The 24,915-nt window shown below is 36.2% G+C and overlaps 1 protein-coding gene across 10 annotated transcripts in view; it reads right to left on the bottom strand.

Moving 5' to 3' along the window:
• The window catches only part of RBMS3 (RNA binding motif single stranded interacting protein 3), a 793,177-nt gene that overhangs the window by 235,550 nt on the left and 532,712 nt on the right, over positions 1–24,915 (bottom strand). The gene's annotated exons all lie outside the window — the stretch shown is intronic.

The following is a 24,915-nucleotide window of genomic DNA, read 5'->3' as shown; positions in this document are numbered from 1 at the left end:
TCAAATCTTAAAGAGAATTGCTCAGAAAGTAGATATTCTCTCTTAATTCCTATAAAATTCTGTAAAAAGACAGAGACAGTTACGAAATAGCAAAATATATAAACTCAAAAATTAACTGGTGTTTACTAAAGCAAACAACAAATATTAATCAAATATAAGAAGCTTTTAACACTCACTTGAGTAATGAAAATTGGCATTGGTGGTAAGTATCGACATAGTTGAAGGCCCTCATTGCTCACAATGTTAACAATTTACTATCTCATCCTGGAATAAAGACTGACATACAAATGTGCCTATATAAATGCTAAACTGGTGTAACATGCACACACGCAGTGTCCACATGTATAAAAGAAACAAATAGAACCCTCGGTATTTTACTATGATGTTCTTTTTCACCGTGGGTGATCCTGCCAGTGACAACTCCTATTTCAAATCATCTCTATGTAGGTGGGAATTCTAATACTGATACAACATTAAGGGCAGTAAAATAACAAGATGAAATTCTCCAGTGCCAAACAACTGAACCCATACTTCTAAAAAGGATTTGAGTGTGCATAATCCTTAATACTTTCCCCCAAATGCATATGTAATACTATTTTACCTACTCATTAAACACGGTTTACTCTGTCCATTGAAATGGACATTTAAATTCTTCTGTTAAAAAGAATTACTTGATGGTTCATTAGGCTGATACAGCTTCAGCTCCTTGTATTCCTACGTAAGAAAACTGGAACGCAACTCAGTATAAACTGTAGAAAAAATCTAAGTTTAACTAACAGAAATCACCAATTATCCTCTAACTAGAGACGTTACCAACAAGAAACCTTCAATTTAGACTGGGTGTGGTGGCTCACACCTGTAATCCTAGCACTCTGGGAGGCTGAGGTAGGTGGATTGCCCGAGCTCACAGGTTCGAGACCAGCCTGAGCAAGACTGAGACCCCCCCATCTCTAAAAAAAAGCCGGGTGTTGTGGTGGGCACCTGTAGTCCCAGCTACTAGGGAGGCGAGGCAAGAGAATCACTTGAGCCCAAGAGCTCGAGTTTGCTGTGAGCTATGATGCCACAGCATTCTACCCAGGGCAACAAAGTGAAACTCTGTCTCAAAAAGAAAAGAAAAAAGAAAAAGAAACCTCCAAATAAGCTCTCAATAAACTTTTAATTATTACCAGTTAAATATTTTCTTTATATTGCTTCCATGAATATCTTATAAAAGAGGATGGGGTTCAAGTTAGGGTCCCCCCCACACAAATATGGCATCTTGGAGTTTAAGGAAACAGAAGAAGCAAGAAGATTACTCAGACTTTTCCCTGCCTCTTCTCTCCTGAAGCAGACCATAATAGAATGACCTTGCCTTTTCCTGAGTAGGTCAGAAGACCCTCATGTGCTCCATACTCAGAGAAGAATGTCCCACAGAGGCAGCAACAAGGATCTGAAGACACTGGCCATGTTGAGTCCCCCGGTTTATTAGTATTAGATCACACATGCTTTATTTTTCCTCAGTTATACTTCTGCGTGACTGTCCATAAGAATACAGTTTTCCCTGCTTGGAGAAAGTCTTCATTTCTGAAGTCTCCTGAGTCACGGACAACTTAACGTGACATAAATGCGTAGGCTTTCTATTATTAATCTGTCTTTTGTTATAAGTGCCTCAGCTATGAATCTAACAATAGTTGAGAAAAAATGTTTTATCTCATACAAAATCTTCCTTTTGTCCCCTTAGGTGGAGCTGGCCCATTCATGAATTGCTCAAATGAACTCTTTAAAACTTTTGTATGCTTAAGCTTATCTTTTGCTACTTCTGATACATCAGTGCTATAATCATACACATACTTCTGTGAAGAAAACAATAAAAATCATGTAAAAAATTTACCTTATCCAAAATGTGGAAAGAGCCTAAATGCCCACCAACCCAGGAATGGATTTACAAGCTGTGATACATGGATACCATGGAACACTATTCAGCCATTTAAAAAGATGGAGACTTCACATCTTTTGTATTAACCTGAATGGAGATGGAACACATTCTTCTTAGTAAAGTATCACAAGAATGGAGAAGCAAGAATCCAGTGTACTCAACTCTAACGTGAAGGTGGTAGATCTTATACAAGGTGAGGGGTAGGGGAATGAGGCAACAGGGAGGGGGGGAGAGATAAGGCTGGGAGATCACAGTGTATGGAATCCCTCTTGGGGGCAGGGCACAATTATAAGAGGGACTTTACCTAACAAATGCAATAAGTGTAACCTAATTCTTTATATCCTCAATGAATCCCAAACAATAAAAAAAAATTACCTTATATTTTCCATGATCCAAAAATATTATGACAAAATGAATTCAACTTTTTTTGTTTTTGGTAGAGATGGGGTCTCACTCTTGCTCAGTCTGGTCTTGAACTCCTGAGCTCAAGCAACCCACCCTTCTCGGCCTCCCAGAGTGCTAGGATTACAGGCGTGAGCAGGAATTTAGCTTACTGATGAACATTAACTGATTTTTTAATAAAGCATTTTAAGGTAAATTCCTCATTTCTAATGTTGGTCCACTAACAAATGTCTTTTTTTTTAACATCATCCCTTTCAACATTTGAAGTCTGAGACAGTGACAATTATTTTCTGATTTTCAAATTCTATTTCATCTTTCCCAATGAGTGTTAGAAAAGAAAAGTAAATCAGTGCTAAGTAGATATTTGAACCATCCCATCACTCAGGAAAAATAAGGAGAATCACATTAAGGTTCTTTTTCTTCACCATAACAAATCACATTTAGCATATGCTTCCTCACTGACCCTGTTTCCTTAATGTCCTTAATTGAACAGAATTCAACAGTACTTCTGAAAATATCTTTTAACATAATGTCTAAACTTCATTAAAATACCAAGATTGTTATTGCCATTAAAATGGTTTGCAAACCAGGGTATCCAATGGACTGATCCCATCCATTTCTAAGGCTTTTCTTATTCTTTTCTCTCCATATGATTTAATTCTCCAAATACCTGAACAGGTCTAAGTAATAATCAAGCAGGTTGCACAATCAAGCGCCCTGTGATGTTTTATTATAAGAAATGAGGGTCAACCAGACATTAAATTATTTAGTCTATTCCTGCCTTGTGCTGGATTAAGGGATCAGCATTATGCCTGGGTGCTTTCCTGAATATCCGATCAGAAGATCTGCTCTGGGTATTATGAAAAATTCTGCCCTGCAGGGCGGGCAATGAATGCGTCACACCATAACCTCAGCAATGCATCCTTATTTTACCACACTGGGTTTCAAATTGCAAAAACCTTTGGCATTTTCCTTTTCATTTGTCACTCGGCTTTAGAAGGTGAGCGATTTCCTGGAGCACATTCCATTGCTTGGTTCACAATATCAATTCCACATTAGATACATTAGAAGGCAGGAAGAAAAAGAGAAGTAGCCAAATTGGGTATAAATAATTAAATTTGTAAAAGGTCAGTGAGCAAATACCAGGAAGAAGAAAGGCTAAAGAAGTTATGGGGCTTTGATGATGAGCTGCAAGGGGTATTAACATATGAACATTATCTGCTGACGGAGCTAGCAAAACGAATGAGCAACAATACAGGATCTCTGTATTGTCAGATCCTGGCGCATGGTGATAATTAAATGTTGACCTGTTAATTGTGTTTTAGATAAATGGTAATGAGAGGTAAATGCCAGACACCATGGATCCCTATGCTCTGCAATAAAGCTGATGCTGGAGCAACTAATCCACCCAAGGAAGGTGGTAGGCTGAGGGTAATAGCAGATTTCGGTAACACTAATTTGGAAAAACTGTGCTTGGTTTTGTACATTCAGAGCCAACTTCACTTGTCAAAGGGGGAAACGAAACCCTGGAATTTGGAATTAATCTATAAAATGAGAAGAAAAACAGAATTTAGAATAAGAAGATACTATTTTTCCCATTACTCAAACAAATATAGCTAGACATTACAAACATACATTCGCCCCCTCACCCCCCACCTAGTATTATGTATCTGCGATGGGACTGAGCACCGTGTAGTGATCTACAATTGCTACAATATGCCTGGAACATCATGCCCAATCTTTATACTTCCATCTCATGCTCTTTTAAATGTCTGCATTGTACTACATTGTATGCTGTAAAGTTTTACCAATCATTTTCTTATTGAAAGACGTCTGAGTGGTAATGCCAGCATTTTATATTAGTAACAATGCTGTAGTGGACATCTTTATACAAACATCCTTGCACACAGAAACTATTAATTGTGACACAAAAGCTATTATTTCAGTGGGACAGAATCCTGCATACAGGATCATGGGGTCAATAGGTTATGCATACTTTAAATTTTAATATGCAATGCAAAATTACCCTCCAATAAGATTTTATGTCTTAGCCAGAATCATAAAAACTGTTTTATTTTATTCCATTTATTAATGTATTAGAATCCCTGCCTTATTCTGAGAAGGATTTGGGAAAGCTTCAAGGCTAGATTTATGCAGAATGAAAGAGTGGGTGGCTTAGTGAGGCAGTGACATTTTTGTCATGTTGAAATGTAAAAAGCAATCTGGATGCTGACACTTTTATGTTCCTACTATTTCATTACAGGTGCTCAAGGTACCCCACCGTCTTTGGACCCTCTGCAATTCTGTCCTATTAGGGGAGTAAGGCATGCCATTTATTTGTTTCTCTGCTTCTAAAGGTTTCCCTGCTTAATTGTCCATTTGTAAATAAAGGCATATATTTTCACACATACCCAATTTACAGTTTAATAATGCATATTGTCAAAGCGAATGAGTTTTGACATTTGAAATAAAAATTCAGATGTTCAGGATTTAGACATTTATAACATCAAAAAACAAATCTACTACTATGTGGCAAAGAAAAATACAAAAAGCAACTGAAAATAGATAATCTGTGAAAAGGAATAGAATTGAAAAGCATAGTTCCTTAATCAATATTCTGGACTGAACATAGAATGATCAGTAAGTGCTAAAAGAAATAGAATTCATGGCATTCCTGAGTAAAGCGAGAGAGAAATCACCTGGGTGAGGAATCTGACATCACCTTGTAATAATTATTAATGAGCCATGATGTACTAGACCGGATTCTACAAACAGACATGGTGAACAGTGGAAAGCAATCAGTATGTCTCTAGTCTTCCTTGTTACATATAAAATTTACATTTATTTTGTGGATGCTGAGTTAAGATTCTGAGTGTGAGACTTGCCCAAGCACATTAAACAATCGTGCTGGCTTCCTTCATTATCACCATCAAAACTCTCGCAGCTGGTATGGTCAAAATAAGCCTAAATTTGCAACATAGTTTTTTCACAAAATATGTTACATTCTAAAGCATGGTTTTGTGGGTGACTTTGGATGATCTGTCAAAATAGACAACTGATGTTTATGTTCTATTTTCTTGGCTAAGGGGAGAGCTCATGGGTAAAGCATTTTGTCATTTAGCTGGTTTGAAATACTTGGTGATATCAAAATGACAGGAAATGAATGAGTGATTAAAAAAATAAATTCTGTTCTTTTAAACTATTACTACTTTTGTATAAGTTCTTTTTTCTGGGGTTTTGGTACTATCTTAAATTTTCAGTTTCCTGAGAAAGAAATAGAGATCACTCATTGAATAGGTTTAAAAAATCTATTATTCTCTGAAATAAAAAAGAAGATGGTACTCCCCATGCTGAAGAAAAGTTAGTGCTGAGAACAGATATCAGAAGGCAATTAAAGTGAGAGAGAGAGAATTTTTAGTCAACTTTGAATACACATGAGGGAACAAAAATGTCTATGTGTCCATTTTTAATGTACAGTGGTGCATCCCTTGCTGGCTGGGATGCATTCTGAGAAATGTGTCATAAGGTGATTTCATTATCGTATGAACATCACGCAAATGTAGTTGGTACCGTCAACTACACGCTCAGGCAATATGGGTAGATGATTGCTCCTAGGCTACAAACATGTATGGCATGTTATTATCCTGAATACTATAGGCAGTTGTAGCAAATTGATAAGTATTTATGTATCTAAGCATATCTAAACATAAAGAAGGTGTAGTAAAAAACAGTATAGAAATTTTTTTAATGGCATACTTGTACAGCGCTTTTATCATGAGTGGAACTTGTAGGATGGGAAGTTGGTCTGGGTAGGTTAGTAAGTGAGTGCAGAGTGAATGTAAAAGCCCAGGTTATTATTATACACTGCCATAAACTACTGTAGGGCACTACGCACTTAATAATTTACTCTCTTCAGTGAGAGCAAGATGGTGGCTGAGTAACAGCTTCCCTGCAACTGGGCACCGTGAATCTGGGGAGATAACACTCCAGGCATCTCTGGCTGATGGGAGCTGCCTATAATCATCCCTTTGAGGATACAGGGAATCAGCAAGTGATTTCTGGACCCCAAGAGGAAGACAAAAACAGTGGAAAACTGGCAAGTGGTTGTGTATGTTCTATCAGTCTAATCCTGCTGATAGCTGTAAGTACAGCAGCAGTGAGACTACAAACTGGAAAGGCCTTACCTGTGAACTGTTTTGGTATTTTTGGACTTGGCACTCAGTTGAACTGCCTTGGGGAGAGTGTGGGCAGGAGTGCAGAGAACTCTGGGCGTTGTCTAGGGCCCCAGACTGAGCTGCTGAGCCAGACAGAGCTAATAGTGTCTGCCTGTGGGCTGCAGGGAGCCATTGTGAGAGAACTGCCCGGGCAAGCTCTGGCCTCAGGGTCACGGAGGAAGGATTGGGCGAGAGCTAGTAACCTAGTGACTGAGCAGCCTAAAGGCGGGGACTGAGCCATCTTACAGCCTTAACCTTCAGGGGCAGAGTGAGACGGTTTTGGCACATTGGGTAAGTGGATAGCCAGCCACTTCAGCAGTGATTCCAGCGACAAGTACTTTCTTGGGAAAGCTTCTGCTTAGCCAAGTTTAGAAGTTTAAAGTGCCTTTTAAGAGGGCTGAAGAGAAATTTAGGGTGTCCACCCTATGGGGTTTGAGAAATCAGCGGAGGCCTCCAGTCGTATCAGCATTGTGATTAACATTTCATACCCCAGAAGACCATCTGTTGCCCAGACAATATTCAACAAGATATACATACTGCTTTGTTTTTGGTTGTTTTTGGTTGTTGCTGTTGTTTGTTTGTTTTTTGTTTATTTTATTGTTGCTGTTGTTTTGTTTTTTAATTTCAACCTTTTCCATACAGATTTTTTCTTTTCTTTTTTCTTTCTTTTCTTTCTCCATTTTTCTAGTTTAAATACAATTTCCCATTGCTGCCTTTTTCAATAATTAGAACTTCATTTTTGCTAGTGTTTTTATGCCTATTATTTGTTTTTTCACCCAATTTTATCCAGTAAAGTTTTCTGTTTGCTTGTTTTGGTTTGACTTATAGCATTTTTGTCTTTCCTTTCTACTTGGTGGAGGTGGGGTACTATGTCCGATCAGGTTAGCAAAAAGCTGCTGACTTCAAGGGGAACCACCCAACTGGGCACCCCCAGAAGTTGGTTTTTTTTTAAGATTGTGTCACCATACCCTACGGTACACCTATCTTGCTCTGTCTGTCTCTTTCTGTGCCTCTCTTCTTTCTGTCAATATTCCCTTTTACCTCACCCTCCTTTCTCTATTTTCTTTTCATTCTTTCTTTCTTTTTTTTTCTTTTATCCCTACTTGTTCTTCAACCTTCTCCTCCTTCTGGTCCTGTACCAAAAGGACTCATCGAAACCTTAGTCCACAGGCACGGGAACTTAAAGAGAAAGAGGAAGTGAAAGGAAAATTAGGGCAAAGAAACAGATAAAAGAAATCACTCATGAGGAAGAATCGGCAGAAAACTCCAGGCAACATGAAGAACCAGTCCAGAGAAACCCCTCCAAGGGACCATGAGATAGCTACTGCAGAGGATTCCACCTATAAAGAAATGTTAGGGACACCAGAGTAGTCAACAGACCCCTTTGATCCAGTTCCCAGAGACCTCTTAAACTCTCTCACCCAAGACAGGTGCAGACTGAGACAATTGATTTGGACCTTTTGAACCAAACCAATCGCCTGAGGACAAATCAGGTGGTGCCTTGGGTGCACGGTGGTAGGAAGACCATAAATCAACACTAAGAAGTCCAGCTACATGCAGAGGGACCATGAAGAGAAGCCATGCAGAGAGGTGGAGGCCTGGGGAGCCCATGGAGACAGAGTAGCCCCATAGTCACAAACTCAGCCATCCCTGTCAACCTGCAGGGTTATTGAGCTGTGTCAATGAGCCATCTTACAAGTGGATCCTCTGGCCCAAGTCAAAGAGTTGCACATGATGTACATGAAGCAGAGATAAACTGCCCTGGTGAGCCCCACTAAAATCATAAAATTGTGAGCAATAAAGTTAAGTGGCTGATAGCATGTTACATAGCAATACACAAACTAAGACACCTCAATACAATAAATATATATCTAACCTACTATTTATAATATTGTAATAATATACCAATATTATTGAATATATTACATTATAACAGAAAAGAACATAATATCTATCTTTTAGGCATACAGTCCAGAGGAGAAATTATATTAAAAACTAGTCTTTGGGGATTTATTCAAGCGGTCTGTTTTTATGATTTTATAGACGTCAAAATATTTCATTTCTTGTTCCCAAGACAAATATCTTTTCTATCAGCCTAACCCAGCATAGAATACATATGCAAAAATACATGTTGATTAACTAATGGAGTAAAGTCAGTGGAATTTTTATGACAGTGAAAGCATTATGGTTGCTAACCAGAAATAGGAAGTAAAGGCTTTTAGTGAATTATAAAAAAAAAAAAAAAAGAAAAGAAAAAAAATGTTAGGAATGACAGAAAGGGAATTTAGAATACACATGATGAAAACAATGAAGGAAATGATGGAAACAATGAAGGAAACTGCTAACAAAGTGGAAAATAACCAAAAGGAAATCCAAAAACAGAATCAAATAAGAGATGAACGATATGAAGAATATAGAAAGGATATAGCAGAGCTGAAGGAACTGAAGCAGTCAATTAGGGAACTTAAAGATGCAATGGAAAGTATCAGCAACAGGTTAGACCATGCAGAAGAAAGAATTTCAGAGGAAAAAGACAAAGTTCTTGAGATAACTCAGATAGTAAAAGAGGCAGAAAAGAAGAGAGAGAAAGCAGAACATTCACTGTCAGAATTATGGGACCTTATGAAGCATTCTAACGTACGAGTTATAGGAATCCCAGAAGGGGAAGAAGAATGCCCCAAAGGAATGGAAGCCTTACTAGAGAATATTATAAATGAAAATTTCCCAAATATCACCAAAGATTCTGACACACTGCTTTCAGAGGGATATCGGACCCAAGGTCCCCTAAACTCTAACTGAGCTTCTCCAAGACACATTGTGATGAACCTGTCCAAAGTCAAGACAAAAGAAAAGATTCTGCAAGCCGCCAGAAGTAAACGCCAGTTGACCTACAGGGGCAAATCCATCAGGGTGACTGCAGACTTCTCTAATGAAACTTTCCAAGCAAGAAGACAATGGTCATCTACCTTTAATCTATTTAAACAGAACAATTTCCAGCCCAGAATTCTGTACCCTGCTAAGCTAAGCTTTAAAATTGATGGAAAAATCAAATCATTTACAGATCTACAAACATTGAGGAAACTCGCTACAACAAGACCAGCTCTATAGGAAATACTTCTTCCTGTTCTACACACTGACCATCACAATGGATCAGCAGCAAAATAAGAACTCAGAAATTAAAGGGCAGAACCTAACCTCCACGCTGATGCAAAAGATAAAACTAAGCAATGGACTCTTACAAAATAAGATGAATAGAATACTACCACACTTATCAATTATCTCAATAAATGTTAATGGCTTGAATTCCCCACTGAAGAGACATAGATTGGCTGACTACATTAAAAAACACAAGCCATCCATTTTCTATCTGCAAGAAACACACCTGGCTTCAAAAGACAAATTAAAACTCCGAGTCAAGGCTTGGAAGACAAATTTTGAGGCAAATGGAATTCAGAAGAAGAGAGGAGTTCTGATCTTATTTTCAGATACATGTGGATTTAAAGCAACTAAAGTCAAAAAAGACAAAGATGGTCACTTTATATTGATCAAGGGAAAAATACAACAAGAAGACGTTTCATTTCTAAATATTTATACACCCAATTTAAATGCTCCCAGATTCTTGAAACAGACTTTACTCAGTCTGAGCAATATGATATCCAATAATACCACAATAGCAGGGGGGACTTTAACACTCCTCTTACAGAGCTGGACAGATCCTCTAAACAGAACTTAAACAAAGATATAAGAGATCTAAATGAGACCCTATAACAACTGTGCTTGATAGATGCATATAAAACTCTCCATCCCAAAGATAAAGAATATACATTCTTCTCATCACCTCATGGAACATTCTCCAAAATTGATGATATCCGGGGACACAAAACAATTATCAACAGAATAAAAAGAATTGAAATTTTACCTTGCATCTTCTCAGACCATAAGGCACTAAATGTGGAACTCGACTCTAACAAAAACGTTCAACCCCACACAAAGGCATGGAAATTAAACAACCTTCTGTTGAATAACAGATGAGTGCAGGAAGAAATAAAACAGGAAATCATTAACTTCCTTGAACATAACAACAATGAAGACACAAGCTACCAAAACCTGTGGGATACTGCAAAAGCAGTTTTGAGAGGAAAATTTATTGCTTTAGATGCCTACATTCAAAAACAGAAAGAGAGCGCATCAACAAACTCACAAGCCATCTTATGGAATTGGAAAAAGAACAATCTAAGCCTAAACCCAGTAGAAGAAAAGAAATATCTAAAATCAAATCAGAGATCAATGAAATTGAAAACAAAAGAATCATTCAGAAAATTAATGAAACAAGGAGTTGGTTTTTTGAAAAGATGAATAAAATAGATAAATCATTGGCCAGACTAACAAGAAATAGAAAAGTAAAATCTATAGTAACCTCAATCAGAAATGATGAAGGGGAAATAACAACTGATCCCACAGAGATACAAGAGAGCATCTCTGAATACTACCAGAAACTCTATGCCCAGAAATTTGACAATGTGAAGGAAATTGATCAATGTTTGGAACCACACCCTCTCCCTAGACTTAGCCAGGAAGAAATAGAGCTCCTGAACAGACCAATTTCAAGTACTGAGATTAAAGAAACAATAAAAAATCTTCCAACCAAAAAATGCCCTGGTCCAGAAGGCTTCACACCAGAATTCTATCAAACCTTCAAGGAAGAGCTTATTCCTGTACTGCAGAAATTATTCCAAAAAATTGAGGAAGAAGGAATTTTTCCCAACACATTCTATAAAGCAAACATCACCCTGATAGCAAAACCAGGAAAAGACCCAACCAAAAACGAGAATTTCAGACCAATCTCACTCATGAATATAGATGCAAAAATTCTCAATAAAATCCTAGCCAATAGATTACAGCTTATCATCAAAAAAGTCATACATCATGATCAAGTAGGTTTCATGCCAGGGATGCAAGGCTGGTTTAACATACGCAAGTCCATAAACATTAGCCACCATATTAACAGAGGTAAAATAAAGATCATATGATCCTCTCAATAGATGCAGAAAAAGCATTTGATAAAATCCAGCATCCTTTTCTAATTAGAACACTGAAGACTATAGGCATAGGTGGCACATTTCTAAAACTGATTGAAGCTATCTATGACAAACCCACAGCCAATATTTTACTGAATGGAGTAAAACAGAAAGCTTTTCCTCTTAGAACTGGAACCAGACAAGGTTGTCCTCTGTCACCTTTACTATTCAACATAGTGCTGGAAGTTCTAGCCAATACAATTAGGCAAGACAAGGAAATAAAGGGAATCCAAATGGGAGCAGAGGAGGTCAAACTCTCCCTCTTTGCTGACGACATGATCTTATACTTAGAGAATCCCAAAGACTCAACCACAAGACTCCTAGAAGTCATCAAAAAATACAGTAATGTTTCAGAATATAAAATTAATGTCCACAAATCAGTAGCCTTTGTATATGCCAATAACAGTCAATATGAGAAACAAATTAAGGACACAACTCCCTTCACCATAGTTTCAAAGAAAATGAAATACCTAGGAATATACCTAACAAAGGAGGTGAAGGACTTCTATAAAGAAAATTATGAAATCCTCAGGAAGGAAATAGCAGAGGATATTAACAAATGGAAGAACATACCATGCTCATGGATGGGAAGAATCAACATTGTTAAAATGTCTATACTTCCCAAAGCAATCTACTTATTCAATGCCATTCCTATTAAAATACCAACATCATACTTTCAAGATTTGGAAAAAATGATTCTGCGTTTCGTATAGAACCAGAAAAAACCCCATATAGCTAAGGCAGTTCTTAGTAATAAAAATAAATCTGGGGGCATCACCATTCCAGATTTTAGGTTGTATTACAAATCCATAGTGGTCAAGACAACATGGTACTGGCACAAAAATAGAGACATAGACACTTGGAATCGAATAGAAAACCAGGAAATGAAACTAACATCTTACAATCACCTAATCTTTGATAAACCAAACAAGAACATACCTTGGAGGAAAGACTCCCTACTCAATAAATGCTGTTGGGAGAACTGGATATTCACATGTAAAATACTGAAACTGAACCCACATCTTTCCCCACTCACAAAAATTGATTCAAGATGGAATCAATTGTTTCATGAAACAATAAAAATCCTCAAAGAAAGCATAGGAAAAACACTGGAAGATATTGGCCTGGGAAAAGACTTCATGAATAAGAGTGCCATGGCAATTGCAACAACAACAAATATAAACAAATGGGACTTCATTAAACTGAAAAGCTTCTGTACAGCTAAGGAGACAACAACCAAAGCAAATAGACAACCTGCACAATGGGAAAAGATATTTGCATATTTTGAATCAGACAAAAGCTTTATAACTAGGATCTATAGAGAACTCAAATTAATCCACATGAAAAAAGCCAACAATCCCATATATCAATGGGCAAGAGACATGAATAGAACCTTCTTAAAGAAGACAGATGAATGGCTAATAAACATATGAAAAAATTTTCATCATCCCTATCTATTAGAGAAATGCAAATCAAAACCACCCTGAAATATCATCTAACCCCAGCGAGAATGGCCCACATCACAAAATCTCAAAACTGCAGATGCTGGCATGGATGTGGAGAGAAGGGAACACTTTTAACTGCTGGTGGGACTGAAACTAGTACAACTTTTCTGGAAGGAAGTATGGAGAAACCTCAAAGCACTCAAGCTAGACCTCCCATTTGATCCTGCAATCCCATTACTGGGCATCTACCGAGAAGGAAAAAAATTCTTTTATCATAAGGACACTTGTACTAGACTGTTTATTGCAGCTCAATTTACTATCGCCAAAATGTGGAAACAGCCTAAATGCCCACCAACCCAGGAATGAATTAACAAGCTGTGGTATATGTATACCATGGAATACTATTCAGTTATTAAAAGAAATGGAGACTTTACATCCTTTGTATTAACCTGGATGGAAGTGGAAGACCTTATTCTTAGTAAAGCATCACAAGAATGGAGAAGCATGAATCCTATGTACTCAATTTTGATATGAGGACAATTAACAACAATTAAGGTCACAGTGGGGGTGGGGGAAGTGGAGAGCAGAGAGAGAAAGAAGGAGGGAGGGATGGGGAAAAGAAGAGCAGAGAGAGAGAAGGAGGGAGGGGATGGGGCCTTGGTGTGTGCCACACCTGGGGGAAGACACAATTGCAAGAGGGACTTTACCTAAAAAATGCAATCAGTGTAACCTGGCTTATTGTACCCTCAATGAATCCCCAACAATAAAAAATAAAGAAAATAAAAATAATAATTTAATTTTATTAATTATAATAAATTAATAATTTATTATAATTTTTATTGTATAATTTTATATAATAAATTATATAATTTATTATATAAATATATTATATATAAATATATATGAATTATATAATTTATTATAATAATTATATTAATTATAATATAATAATCTCTTCCATAAATTAATTTAACTTGCTATAACTTTTTACTATATAAACTTTTAACTTTTTTGTATTTTTTGACTCATTTGTATATAACAATGCATAAAATACAAACTTAACTTTAGAAATGTAAAAAAATATTTTCCTTCTTTAGACTGTGTGTGGGAGCTCATGCCTGTAATCCTAGAACTCTTGGAGGCCAAGGTGGGTGGGTCGTGGATTGCTTAAGCTAAGGAGTTCAAGACCACCCTGAGCAAGAGTGAGACCCCATCTCTACTAATAATAGAAAAACTAGCTAAGTGTCTTGGTGGGTGCCTATAGTCCCAGCTACTCAGGAGGCTAGGGCAAGAGGATTGCTTGAGTCCAGGAGTTTGAGTTTCCTATGAGCTATGATGCCACAGCACTCTAGCCTTTGGTAACAGGGTGAACCTCTGTCTTAAAAATAAAAAAAGTAAAAATAAAAAATATATTTCAAGCTTTCTATTTTTAAGATTTTTAATTTTTTTTCTACTCTTAACATTTTTGTTAAGAACAAACTATAACCCAAACTGGCACATTAGCCCAGGCTTACACAGGTCAGGGTCATCAATACCACTGTCTTCCATCTCCAAATCTTGTTCTACTGGCAGGTCTTCAGGGGCAATAACATGCATAGAGCTATCATCTCCTATGGTAACAATGCCTTTCCAGGAATACCTTCTGAAGGACCTGCCTAAGGCTGTTTTACAGCTAATTTTTGTTGTAAGTAAAAGGGGTGCACTCTAAAATAACTATATAAAGTATAGTATAGTAAATAAATAAATCAGTAACACACTTATTTTAATCATTATCAAGCATTATTTATGCAGAGAATTATGTGCTACACTTTCATACAGCTGACAACACAGTAGGCTGTTTTACACCAGCAGCACCAGAAACAGGTGAGTAATGCATTGTGTTATGGTATGACAATGGCCACAGTGTCACTAGGTTATAGAAATTTTTTAGCTGCATTTTAATCTTATGTGACAACCATAGTATATTCAGTCAATTATTGACTAATAGGTTATTATGACTAAAAGGTTACTATAATAAAATACATAATTATACTTAGAAATGGAACCATTTGATAACACAACAGATTAAAAAAACTGTAGTAATAGCAGTTTTAGAATAAAGAATTAAACTGATTCATTGGCTATTACTGGAAATTTCAATGGAATTTTGCCTCCTACACACACGTTTTTGCCCAGAAAGCATGATAAACTGTAGTAAGGTTTGATATTAATTAGACCATTTAAAGCAACTGGCATCTTCACTTATACATCAGGAAAAAATATCACAGATTCATTTTGTCATTTCTTAAAGGCATTATGCAAATCAAGGTTTCATTTCATGCTCTGAAAGTGAAGAAACTGACTTTTTGACAAGGAAGAAATCAGAAAAAGAGACTTTCCATGAAAAAATGGCCTGTCTCTAGTTTCAAGAAATAGACGGTTAAGATATAGAAGCATTTTACAAAACACACACAGCTCAGAGTGTTAGAAGTGCAGACTTTGTATCACAAAATCAGGTTTTACTGTTTCTTAAGAGTAATAAAACAGTAGAATTGAATTTCAATGATTGGCATTTAGGGTATGTAATTTGTAGTATTTCCCTGATGGAGCTTAAAACACACAACCTTCTCTTTTGCCATTTACCAAGCCCTGGGTTGCCTCTAAATTACTTAGCTCATATTCCAAAAATATTACCACATAATGCAAACAGAATATGTCTATGTATTATGAAGTCAACTACAAATTACTTGAATCTGTTTTGTGATTTTGTTTCCCTTCGCTAATTTCCCTACTCAATTCAAACACATCAAGGGTGTCTAGACCGACGTCTATGTATGTATCTAATTTGAAGAGATAGGACACACACAAAAATTTCAGTCTTACAATTTTTGAAAAACAATTTAAAAAGACCGAGTTTTGTCAAACTTACTCGAAAGTGATTTGGATGCAATCCAGTGGTCTAGGGCAAATGACTTCCCTTACCATGAATTTTCTTATCTGTGATGATAGATTTGAATTAGATGTTCCCCTAATGATTCTTGTATGCTTTTATAAAAACATCAGAAGCAGTTTAGAAGAAAAATATACATAGAAAAATAAAATTTCTTACTTCCCACTTTGGATGCATTAAAATATTACCAAATCGAATGTGATTCTACTTATAATTACTTAAATGATAACGATTATAATAATTACCATTTCTTGAGGATATACTGCATTAGTAACTTACTGTCAAATGCTTTAAAAATGTTTCTTGTTCTTTACTAGCAATTTTTCTATAGCTTAAGATTCTATAGCTTCTTGTTCTACTTTATGAAACACCAGCCAGTTTGCACGCTATAAAGAATCCTATGAATTGTAGCCTTCATCTTTAACACTCCTTTCCTTACAAACTTCTGCTCGATTAAAACCATTCACATAACACTACAGTGGGGATGGACAGAGGTAGGGTACTTCATGTTGCCATGAAAGGTAATGTTTTATATTTATTCAGTACTTTGATTTTTTTCATGAAGCATCTTCACTGTCACCATTTAATTCAATCTAAAGAAAAAAAAACTCAGGAAATATAAGCATAGGATTGGATTATTATCATGCATTACGTTGATAAAAATACTGATTTTCTTAAGTCACTATGATACAAAGTATTAAAGTCAAACTAAAACCTGAATGTTCTTATTCTGTATAGCTAATAAAAAGAGAAAGGGATTTAGCAGGAACCTCGCTATGTGACTTCTTCTCTCTGAGCCTCAGTTTCTTCATTTGTATAAGAACATTAATCTTTTTGCCGCAAGGAGCTATGAAGATGAAATGAGATCACACCATAGAGCTAGAATACTAGCACTTTCGGACAAAACACTTGGTCATATTTCCAGAAAGTCAAGCACCTTGCCCTGCCTCTTCCAACTCTCACACATCAATCAAGGGTGTGTTTTCAGTATCCACTGTTCATGGTGCTGGATCTTAAGGGTAGAAAGCGGCTTATCATAAGTGTACTGAGGTACACAGCCCCATTATTTCGAATGTTTAAACCACACTGAATGTTAGTTATCATTTTTGCCTCTATGTCATACTGCCCTAACTCCACTTTACTGCTGGTCAACTGCCTCCCTTCTCTGTTAGGATTTTACTCTTAACCAAACTTACTACTAATTAGAAAATGACATGCAAGGCATTGGATTAACAATAAAATAAGCATCATGTTACAAATAGAATAGAGTTTAAAGTTAAAATAATTTAACTTTTGCTTCACTTTGTTGACATGTGGGCACATGGCATTTGTCAGAGATAAGCAATAGTCTTTGGACAATGCATGTGAAAATGACCATGGGTCATATTTCAGTAAATATTGTGCTAGTCCAGAACTTTTAAAATGTCACTATCAGAGAATCAGGCATAATTTTCTTCTTGCCATGACAACCAGAATACGTGTTACTCAACTGTATAATTTCATCTTGGGGTAAAGGTCATCCTTGCTGCTCGTGTAGTATGAGAATGGCAGAAAGCCTGGTAGGAATCCATAGAAAAAGTCTGTGGTTGATGACATCAACTTTGACATTGCCCAGTCAGGTAGATGAACGGCAGTAGGTAAGCAAACAGACCACAAAGCAGACAACTGGACTGATAATTCGAACAGCTCCTTGTTGATACCTAGGCTTGCTCTCAGGTTTGAACAGTAAAAGCAAGAGTGAAGCAAGTAAAGCAAGAGTGTGATAGGTGGAAAGACAACCAGAAAAAAACAGCCATACCTTTCAGGTCTAAATATCAATGTTGCTAAATATTTGAGACACATGTGGTGCTCTGTGTTTTTCAAAGTGTACATTATCTTGTTTGAATTCAAGGTAGAGTTTGGGAATTTCAAAGACAGAAAAGGACAGAGATGTTGGAAACTGTGGCCAGCTTAACCCTAAAAGTTAATAAAATCAAAGTAGCAGAAATCTCAAAAATTATTTTATTTCATATTGTACATATTTAATGTATAATCTGCTTTAATTTGCTCTAATTCTCATCAAAAAAGGTAGGTATGAAGCACCTGATTTTATGGATGAGGAAATTAAGGTGACATAGCTGGTAAACAGAAGAGTTATAATTTGATCCTGGATTGTCTTTAAGGCCTAGAAATTTTCCATACATGCTCTACAAGTCATGAGAAAAAGAGCAAAAATATCTAGAAGGTCGTATTTTATTACATGTCATAAAATCAAAACAGGCAGTTCCCAGATTGTGAAAAAGATAGGTTCCATGGGTTTGTTCATATGTAAGCTGGAAGAGGTACATTTACCTATTACATATTACCATTTACCTGTAACAGCCCCTGTTCATAAGAGTGATTCGTGCATTGGTTGGTTGTTTATAACTCGGAGACTTACTGTAATAGCCTCCGTTAATAACTGTGAATTATATGTAAGTCAGATGTTTGTTACTTGGAGACTGAATATGTTGTAAGGAGGAATTTGCTGTAGAACATGTTTTCTTTTATAGCAGAGAGATATTTATCTTATAAATGAAGAAGAAAGGACAAATAAAATATATGAGTTTGGTTACATGGCATTTTCCTGAACAGCCAGGCACTGAGGTTACGAGCTATGATTCTGCAAGTGCAGTTTGTGATCTGGGCACTAACTTCATTGTTTTATGAGGAGAAACACTAAATTTTTGGCTTTTGAATGGGCTTTAAATCAATAATGTAAATCCTCCTTATATTATCCGATATTGGCACACTCATGAGCTTATACTAGTTTTCACTGGTGTGTGTACGTGTGTGTGTGTGTGTGTGTGTGTATTAACTAGAATGAACTAGAATATTCATGACAGGCAGAAACAGGAGAGGGGATAATAGGTAGCTAGTTCCAGGCCATTTTTCCCCTGACAGAAGGGTCATATGAATTGGGAAATTTTGACAAATCCTGTAATAGATCATGATGTGAAAAATGAAGGCCAATTTCTGCAGAGAACAATGTCAACTAGTCACCATTAAAACAAAAGGTTTAGTTTTGTTTTTATACATTTTTATTTTTAAAAAATGGGCAGTACTAAATAGACTCAAAAAGTTGTGGCTCTGAAGAAAATAATACTACAGAGTTTTAAAATTGCATTGGTATAATTAGTCATTAACATAACAATGTGCATTGTTGTATATTGTATATACCCTTGAGATCTGATGATCTTATGATATACAGACTTTTTTCAAACAAATAGGAATAGTAACAATTGTCAAATATAGTGAGAAAGTCTTATGTAGAAAAATCTCAAAAATTATATTTCATTCTTTTATTCATTGGAACCTTATTTGTAACATTTATATGAACATAGGGTTATTTTAATTGAAAAATTCATAGTAAGCAAGTTCCTTTAAAGAGAATACTTAATGCTATGTCTTTAACTGCCAACTCTGTGCCTTTCCCGGCTTAGGACATAACCATAAAAATGGGAGAAGAGAGAAATACTATAATGGTGAAAAATATTAAGGCTTTCCATGGAAAGCATTTAGATCATCAGTTAACCAAGTTTAAAAGGGAATAAAACTGAGGTGAATAAAACTGAAGATTTTTTCCTCTACTGCATTGGATGGGCTTAAGTTGATTAATTGTCAATAAGTTACAACTGATTCTTATTCTCTGTGTTGGCTGTCATTCCTACATGCCATTCAGGACACATGGCGTATCTATTATGCTGTGTGAATAAGGAGCTGCTAAAATGGCCAAGCAGTGACTACAAATCATCCTGAAGATATCCAGGAAGGACAAAGACTATAGGGAAAGGGTTTCAAAATATGCAGGCTAATGTTTTCCACATATTTGCTCATATAACTAAAGCTCTCAATGGGTCAATGGGTTTGGAGATTCCTTAACAGCAGAGGTCCTCAACAATTTTCACACCAGGGCTGGGTTTCATGGAAGATAATTTTTCCTTGGATGGGGGTGGGAGGGTCAGGGGAAGAGTGGGGATTAGGCAGAGCTGGCAGTTGTAAATACAGATGAAGCTACTTTGCTCCATTGCTCACCTCCTATTCTCCAGCCAGGTTCCTAAGTTTTGTAAAAGACAATTTTCCAGGGCAGCAGCGTATAGGGCAATGGAAAGGAAACAATGGAGACAAGGGTTAGGCAGAGCTTTGTGGCCCAGCTTCTAATGGGCTGGTAAACCAGTACCAGTCCGGCCAGGGAATTGGGATGCCAGCTCCATACCATACTTGTGGCCGCCAACAGAAAGAGATAGCTAGGTATAAATCATGAAGAGTAAAGAAATTCCACCATCAGCTTTCTAATAGCTTTTATTTTTGTTCAATCAATGTAAATTTTATATGTAAACGAGTGTAACTCATTTTAATGGAGTGTATACTTTAAATGTATTAAAATGAATTATTCAAGAACACAGCAGGAAGGCAACAGATGTACCCATCTGAGGGGGGTCATGCTTAGTTTCACTTGATGAATGTTTATTTTATTGCCTTGAAAAATTAATGCAATGAAATATTTAAAATGAATAAAGAAGTTTAAATTGACTTGGAGAAAAAGTCTTGCCTCCCAGGGTTTCTTTTTGTTGCTGTTTTTGTGCCACTGACATTAAGTAGAATAGTATTAACATGGTTTATCTTGTGCTAAAATGTTGCAGGGAATATTATGTGTAGATATACGACTTACCCTGTGTATGGAGTAATTGCATTGAAGACAAGTTTGGAAATGTGGGAAACATCAAGCTTATCTGTCACTCATTGACTCAGAAAAAAATAAGAGGCTTAATAGTTTGGAAACTTTGATGATTTGGTACAGGAAGATAGAGGATTATACAATACTTGAATAGCTTTGACTATTTAGAGATTTCTTCAAGGGCCAGATTCTTATCTTGGAGGGTTTAGCATTATGTCATTTATGATGATGGAGAGGAATTCACCATTATTTTCTTAATGGATTTTGGCTGCTCTCATTGGTGAATCAATGATATTTCTTAAGAAAAGACTATGAGTCTACGGCCATACCACCCTGAATGCGCCCGATCTCATCTGATCTCGGAAGCTAAGCAGGGTCAGGCCTGGTTAGTACTTGGATGGGAGAAAAGACTATGAAATAATTGCTAAATACTTAAATAAGTTGAAGAAAAAAATAACCTTAGGTCCCCAACTTTATAAGATTAGATTGTATAATTCATCATGATCAGCAAAAATAAATAAATAATAAAAGGTATATACCATTGCAGTTAATGTTGCAACAAGAAACTATCGAGTCACCAAAAATTCCACTGTTGCAACAATGTTTAGTGATAATTATTTGGTAGATTTTGTTGGTATAGTGCTGACACCAACCTTCATTTCTGTGTCACTTGGTCTGCTTAGTTTTAAATAGGCTACAGTAAGGGTTCTATAAATGTAATCCTTTTAAAAAGATTCTATAAATGGTTTGGTGAAAAGACAAGCATGTCAACAGTAAGCAACAGTATTAGCAAATCTCAAATTTTATGGAAACATCTCATATTCTACTTCTGTTCATGTTATGAAGTTTTGGTTCAAATGTAACAGAAGAAGAAACAAAACTGATATTGGGACAATATTGACACACTTCTCTTTTCTTCCTTCATATCTTTTCCCCACTTTTTTCTTTTTCTTTCATTCTTTTCATATCCAAATGAGATGTAGCTAACACAGAATTTAATAATCCTATTTATCTTAAAATATAATCCATTTGTATAATTATATATTTATATTTATGTATAATATATAATAAATTCAGTGTATATTTATAATGTATAATCGATATATATTATATATTTTACTAAATAACTAGGTTTACTTTAAAAAATTTCATTTGTACCAAATGTTGCCTTATCTATTTCTGCTTGTTTTATTCCAGATATCCATGCCCTGTTCTCCATCTTTCTTTTTTTGAGGAAATAGTCTGTCTAAGATTTGGCGAAAGATTTGGCTAATATGAACTATTTAACTTCAATATTTAGACTTTCTTTAGATTCTCAATAACTTCTTTATGAAACTAGTGAAGAGATGAGATGAGAGTGAAGCATGGTGTAGTAGAAAAATTAACTTTGGAGTCAAAAGATTGTATTCAAATTCTATCTTGGATATGTAGGAACTATAGGGCCTTGGCCAAGTCACTTAGATTCCATTTCATTACCCGTAAAATGGCAGCATTGTACTGGATGATGACACCCTAGTAGATAAAAGCTAAATGCTTTACGTGCCTATTTCATTATATCTGACCCCATCTTTTCTCAATACTTTCATCTCAAATTAGCCCAACAGAGATAGTCTATGCTGTAGGCTTCCTAAAACTGTGCTACTCTCCAGTCTCACAGGCTATTTCATAATTTAATGCTTCCTCTTAATGAAATAATCTTCTGCAACCATTCTGCCTTCTTAGGCTGAAAAATTCCCACTGAATTTTAAAGAGTCAGCATATATATCATGTATATGTAAAGACTTCCTAAAGTTTCCATGGTACAGGAATGCTTTGTTTCACAGTGTAATACTTTATTCCACTTTACAAATATTGTATTTTTTACCAGTTAAGGTCTGTAGATGTCCTTAATAAAGTCTACTGTGTCATTTTCCAATAACATGATCACTTCACATCTCTATGTCAAATTTAGATAATTTCAGAAATGTTTCTATGTTTTCATTATTATTATATCTGTATGATGATTTGTGGTCTTTCATGTTACTATTGTAATTGTTTGGGGATGCCATGAACCAAGTCCTTATAAAACAGTGAACTTAATAGATAAATGTTCTGTGTGTTCTGACTGCTGCCCTGACTTGGCCACTCCCCTGTCACTCTGTCTCTCTGTCTCTCTATCTCCTCCTTACCTTAAGCTTCCCTATTACCTAAGACATTAATAAACCTACAATGGCCTTTATATGTTCAAGAGACAAATCATCTTAAATCAAAACTAAGTTGATTAAGCTCAGTAAGGAGCCATGTTGAAAGTTGAGATATGTAGAAAACTCGTTCTCTTGTGCCCACAGTCAGCCAGACTGTGAATATAAAGGGGTAGTTCCTGAAGAAAATGAATAGGGCTGCTCAGTAGACAAATGAATGATAAGAAAGTGAAGCAGTCTTATTGCTGATATGCAGAAAGTTTTCATGGCCTACATAGAAGATCAAATCAGCCACATCGTTCTCTTAAGCCAAAGCCTAATCCAGAGCAAGACCCTACTTAACTCTCTTCAGTTCTGTGAAGAATGAAAGAGGTGAAGATGCTGCAGAAGAAAAACTGAAACTAGAAGAGGCTGGTTTATAAGATGTTAGAACAGAGACATCTCCATAACACAAGGTGAAGCTGCAAGTGCTGATTGAGAAGTTACAGCAAGTTATCCAGAAGTTCTAGCTAAGATAAGGAAGAAACACTAAAGAACAGTTTTTAAGCGCAGACAAGACATTTTCATATTGGCAGAAGATACCACCTAGCATTATAATAGCTAGAAAGAAGTCAATACCTGGCTTCAAAGCTTCAAAGCATAGGTGACTATCTTGTTGGTAGCTAATGCAGGTGGTGACTTAAGTTGAAGACAATACTAATCTACCACTTCCAGCTTCCCTAATCTTAGGACTCTTTAACAATTATGCTAGTTCTACTCTGCCTGTTGTCTACGAATGGAAGATCTGTTTACAGCACAGTTTACTGGATATTTTGAGCCCACTGTTGAGATCTAAGCTTTAGTGGGTATGGGGGAAGGTGTCTTTTCAAAATATTATTGGTCATTGACAATGCACCTGTTCCCTCAAGAGCTCTGATGAGGATTAATGTTTTCATGCTTGTTAACACAACATCCACCCTATAACCCATGAATCAAGAGTAATTTCACCTTTCAAGTCCTATCATTTCAGAAATACATTTTGTAAGGCTCTAGGTGCCATGGATAGTGATTTCCTTTGATGGATCTGGGAAAAATAAATTGTAAACCTTCTCAGGAGGATTCACCATCCTAGGCGAATTTATGATTCATGGGAGGCAGTCAAAATATCATCATTACCAGGAGTTGTAAAGAAATTGATTACAACCTTCACAAATGACATTAAGGGACTCAAGACTTCAGTAGAAGATGAAACTGCACAATAGCAAGAGAACTAGAATTAGAAGTGGAGCCTGAAGATGTAACTGAATTACTCATGATCAAACTCAGCTGAGGAGTTGCTTGGTAGGAAGGAGCAAAGATAGTGACTTCTTGAGTTGAAATCTACTCCTAGCGAAGATGCTGTGAATGTTGTAAAAATGACAACAGGGAATTTAGAATACTACATAAACTTAGTTAATAAAGCAGCATCAGTGTTGGAGAGATTTGTCTTCAACTTTGTAAGAAGTTCTACAGCGTATAAAATACTATCAACAGCTTTGTATGCTACTGAGAAATCATTTGTGAAAGGAAGAATCAATGTGGCAAACTTCATTATTGTATTCTTTAAAAATTGCCACACCAACCTTCAGCAACCACCATCCTGATCACTGAACAACCATCAATACTGAGTGGAGACTCTCTAACAGCAATAAAACCATGTCTTGCTAAAGCTTCAGATGATTGTTAGCAATTTGTAGCAATTAAAAATTTGAAAATTAAGGCACGCACATGTTTGGTTTAGATATAGACAGTATAATGTAAGCATAACCTTTACATGCACTGGGAGACCCAAATATTCACATCTCTCACATTATTGCAATATTGACTTTATCAGGGTGGTCTGAAACTGAACTCACAATACTCCTAAGGTATGCCTGTACATCAGGCATCTTTTGCTCTGGTATCATACAGAGTTCTATGATCCCATCATATCCATTTCCCATCCCTCTCAGATATACCAGTATAAGAACTGCATTTTATTCAAATAAGCTGGCATATAAGTGCTAAATGCATTTTATTCTCCTTTATATGATTCTAT

Source organism: Nycticebus coucang, chromosome 8 (genome assembly GCF_027406575.1).
Source record: "Nycticebus coucang isolate mNycCou1 chromosome 8, mNycCou1.pri, whole genome shotgun sequence".
Lineage (NCBI taxonomy): Eukaryota > Metazoa > Chordata > Mammalia > Primates > Lorisidae > Nycticebus > Nycticebus coucang.
This window is presented reverse-complemented; position numbering and strand designations above follow the sequence as displayed.